The 4,187-nt window shown below is 41.7% G+C and overlaps 1 non-coding gene across 1 annotated transcript; it reads right to left on the reverse strand.

Moving 5' to 3' along the window:
- Window positions 1-1,976: 1,976 nt before the first annotated feature.
- On the reverse strand, window positions 1,977-2,083 carry LOC133802736 (small nucleolar RNA R71). Its single transcript, XR_009877481.1, has one exon. It is a non-coding gene; the product is annotated as a small nucleolar RNA R71 (small nucleolar RNA).
- Between the last annotated feature and the right edge of the window lie 2,104 nt (window positions 2,084-4,187).

The raw sequence follows: 4,187 nt of genomic DNA on the forward strand, positions 1-4,187 counted from the left end.
TTTTATTTCGGATTTATGCTCGTTTGTTCTTGTTTCAGGGTAATTGATGTTAAGTGTTGCAAATATTGAAAAGGAGCGAAAATGGAATGAAATCGAGACGGATTAGTGACTTTTGGGTGTTTCTGTAAGTAGCGCTACAGCGCTACCTTGGGAGCGCCGTAGCGCTAGGAAGAATTCTTGACGAGCTTCAGCACTGACTTAAGCGCTACAGCGCTACAACATCAGCGCTACAGCGCTGGGAAGCAGTTTTCAGGAAGATAGTTCCTGACTTTAGCGCTATAGCGCTACCAAAAGAGCGCTACAGCGCTGGTGCCTAGTTTTTTTCCTGTTTTGTTTCTGAGTTTAGCGCTACAGCGCTACGATGTTAGCGCTATAGCGCTGGGGTCGCGATTTCTGGCCTAATTGGTTATTTTTGATGGGCAATTCAGTCTTTTCGAGAGGGGAACTTTTGATAGGATTTTTTTGGAATCATATATGCGACTGAAAGAGGGCTAAAGAGACGACGACGGCTGGAGTAAGAACACCATATTGGAGGATTCATCCCTGAGTTTTCATCATCTTTTTCTGTCAATTTTCATGTTTGTAATTGAATTATCTTATTGCTAGAATGAAGATCATAGGCTAAATTCTCTTTTAGGGCTTTTATGTGAATCTTTTGGAAACCCTTGTTATGGTTTAATGCAAAGTTGATATTCTTCTTCATCTCTTTCAATTCCTTGCAGTCTATGTTAATTGTGCGATTATTGATTGATCACCTCTAATTGCTAATTTATGAATCAAATTAAAATCTGAAAAGTGAAATTTGATATGCTTTGATTGTTTGGATGCAAATTTAATTTAGAACGAAAATATCTAGGTTATTTGCTTATTTTCTGAGTTGCGTGGCTAATGCCTCTACATGATTCAACTTACCATAGAAATATAGGAAGTTGTCATTTAGATTGAATTTCATAAGTCTTGACCAGATTATGAATTGTTTTTGCAACTTATTTTTGAATAGAGAGAAGGAGATATAGATGCTTGCATTAGGAAATAACAGGGTGGAAAAATAGAGGATCATAATTGTCCTAATTGTGTTTTCTTTGTTAATTTGTTTAATTCTTCACTGCGCTTTGTTAGTATTTTTCTTAGTTTAAAATCTCTGATAATTGCTTAATCAAATAGAATTAAGGGATTAATTGATTGGTAATTGATAGATCAGTCCTTGAGGACGATATTCGGTTTTTACCATTTTTATTACGAATTGCGACTGTGTGCACTTGCATAGCTATAAATTTCGCAACAAGTTTTTGGCGCCGTTGCCGGGGACTGAAAATTATCAATATCAGTCTAATTAATTTTTATTCTAATTTGATTTTTATTTCTCTCGTTTCTAATCTGTTTAGTTGCTTAATTTGTCTATCTCAGGTGAATTTTGGTATATGCGTGGCAGGAAAGGAAAAGCCACCCTTGTTCCTCTGAATCCCGAGATCGAAAAGTCTTGCAATCAAATCAGAAAGAATAAGAGAGAGACGCAGAATTCTGTGAAGATGGCACAGAATGATGGGGATGGCAGGAATGGTATAAATCCAGGAGTTGTCCAAGGGGTTCAGGCTCAGACCAATGCTGAGAGGAGTCTGAGAGATTATGTGCTACCCACTCTGACGGGAGTACAAAATAGTATACGCCCACCAGCTGTAGAGGCCAACAACTTCGAAATCAAGCCTGCTATTTTACAAATGGTGCAGTCCTCTGTGCAATTCAATGGGTTGCCCTCTGAAGATCCTCACACCCATTTGTCCAACTTCCTGGAGTTGTGTGGAACCTTCAAATATAATGGGGTGAGTGATGACGCAATCAAGCTTAGGCTCTTCCCATTTTCTCTAAGGGACAGAGCTAAGAGTTGGCTGAATTCTCTGCAGCCAAACTCCATTGTCACTTGGCAAGATCTGGCTCAGAAATTTTTATCCAAATTTTTCCCTCCGTCAAAGGCTGCTAAACTGAGGGGAGAGATAAATAACTTTTTCCAGAATGACGGGGAGTCACTGTATGAAGCTTGGGAACGGTTTAAGGAACTCCTGAGAAGATGTCCTCATCATGGCATTGAACAGTGGATGCTAGTACAGAATTTCTACAATGGTTTATGTCCAACAACCAGAACTATTATAGATGCTGCAGCAGGTGGTACTTTTATGAGCAAGAGTGCAGCTGGTGCTTATGAGCTGCTGGAGGACATGGCTACAAACAACCATCAGTGGTCAGAGGAAAGATCATCAGGAGTTAGAAAGGTAGCTGGAGTGCATGAGCTAGATGCGATTACTGCTTTAACAGCGCAAGTAGCCTCTTTGACCAAGCAGTTGCAACAGAGTAGTATGTCTGCTAATGCGGTTCAGATGGCAGTGAGGTGTGAAATGTGTGGTGGTGCTCATTCTTTCGATCAGTGCCCTATCTGTAATAATAACACCCCAATGGATCACGCCCAAGTTCAAGCGGTGGGAAATTTTCAGAGGCCACTCAATAACCCATTCTCCAACAACTACAATCCAGGGTGGCGAAATCATCCAAATTTTTCGTGGAAAAATAATCAAGGCCAACAACCTCCGTTTCAGGGCCAGTTTCAGAATAACATGTCTCAGCCACCTATGAATCAAGCTTCGTCATCACTGCAGCCTAGGCCTCAACAACCAATGCCTCAACCTGAGAGACCTAATGAATTGCAAGCTGCCCTGTTGACTCTTACTAATACACAAACTCAATTCATGACTGAGACCAGATCCTCCATTAGAAACCTTGAGACACAGGTTGGGCAGTTGGCCAATATGCTCAATAACAGACCTCAGGGAAACTTGCCTAGTAATACTGAAGTAAACCCCAAGGAGCAAGTTCAGGCAATTACTCTGAGGAGTGGAAAGCAAACAGAGCAGCCTAGACCTCCACAGGCAGTAGTTCAGAAAAAAGAGATGGGTGCACAGTCTGATTCAGAAAGGGTTTCTGAAGACCATCAGAAGTCAGATCAGAGTCCCCCAATTGTCATTGAGCAGCCAGTTAGAGTTCCATACCCTCAGAGGCTTAGAAAGACGACCCTTGATAAACAGTTTTCTAAGTTTCTTGAGGTGTTTAAAAAGCTGCACATAAACATTCCTTTTGCGGAGGCCTTGGAGCAGATGCCCAGTTATGTTAAGTTCATGAAGGAGATTCTGTCAAAGAAAAGGAGAATGGAGGACTATGAGACTGTAGCACTCACTGAAGAGTGCAGCGCTATTTTACAACGGAAGTTACCCCAAATGCTGAGAGATCCGGGGAGTTTCACCATACCTTGCACCATTGGCGAGTTTGAATGTAAGCACGCCTTATGTGATCTGGGGGCAAGTATCAATCTGATGCCCTTATCTGTGTTTAAAAGACTTGGTTTGGGGGAGGCAAAACCAACAACTGTCACTTTACAGCTCGCAGACCGATCGTTAACACATCCACGAGGTATTATTGAGGATGTTCTTGTGAAAGTGGATAAGTTCATATTTCCCGCTGACTTTATTGTTCTGGACATGGAGGAGGACACAGATGTCCCTATTATTCTTGGTAGGCCATTTCTAGCCACAGGCCAAGCTCTTATTGATGTTCAAAAAGGAGAGCTTAAGCTTAGAGTTCAAGGAGATGAGGTGGTCTTTAATGTCTTCAAGTCTATGAAGTATCCGATGGCTAGTGACAGTTGCTTTAGTGTGGATGTGATAGAAAAGGCAGTCTCCAAGAGAAGGATGAGCAGTGATGCCTTAGAGGCAGTATTATTGGGTGATGAAGGCGATGATGATGAGGACGCTGAGATCAGAGAATGTGTCAACTGGATAAATTCTTTCTTACCATATTGGAAAAAGTTCCAAGAATTAGCGGATGCGACTGAAAAACCGCTAACCTCCATTCAGCAGCCACCACCGTTGGAATTAAAGGTTCTCCCAGATCACTTGCAATATGCTTATTTGGGAGAGAATGAAACCTTACCGGTCATTGTGTCAGCTGACCTTTCAAAGGTAGAATTGGAGAAACTGTTGAGGGTTCTAAGGGAGCATAAATTGGCCATTGGGTGGACATTGGCAGATATTAGAGGAATAAGCCCAGCGACAGTGATGCATAAAATTTTATTGGAGGAGAATAGCAAGCCATCCATAGAGGCCCAGAGAAGACTCAATCCAGCCATGAAGGATGTAGTATTG

Source organism: Humulus lupulus, chromosome 9, assembly GCF_963169125.1.
Source record: "Humulus lupulus chromosome 9, drHumLupu1.1, whole genome shotgun sequence".
Taxonomy (NCBI): domain Eukaryota; kingdom Viridiplantae; phylum Streptophyta; class Magnoliopsida; order Rosales; family Cannabaceae; genus Humulus; species Humulus lupulus.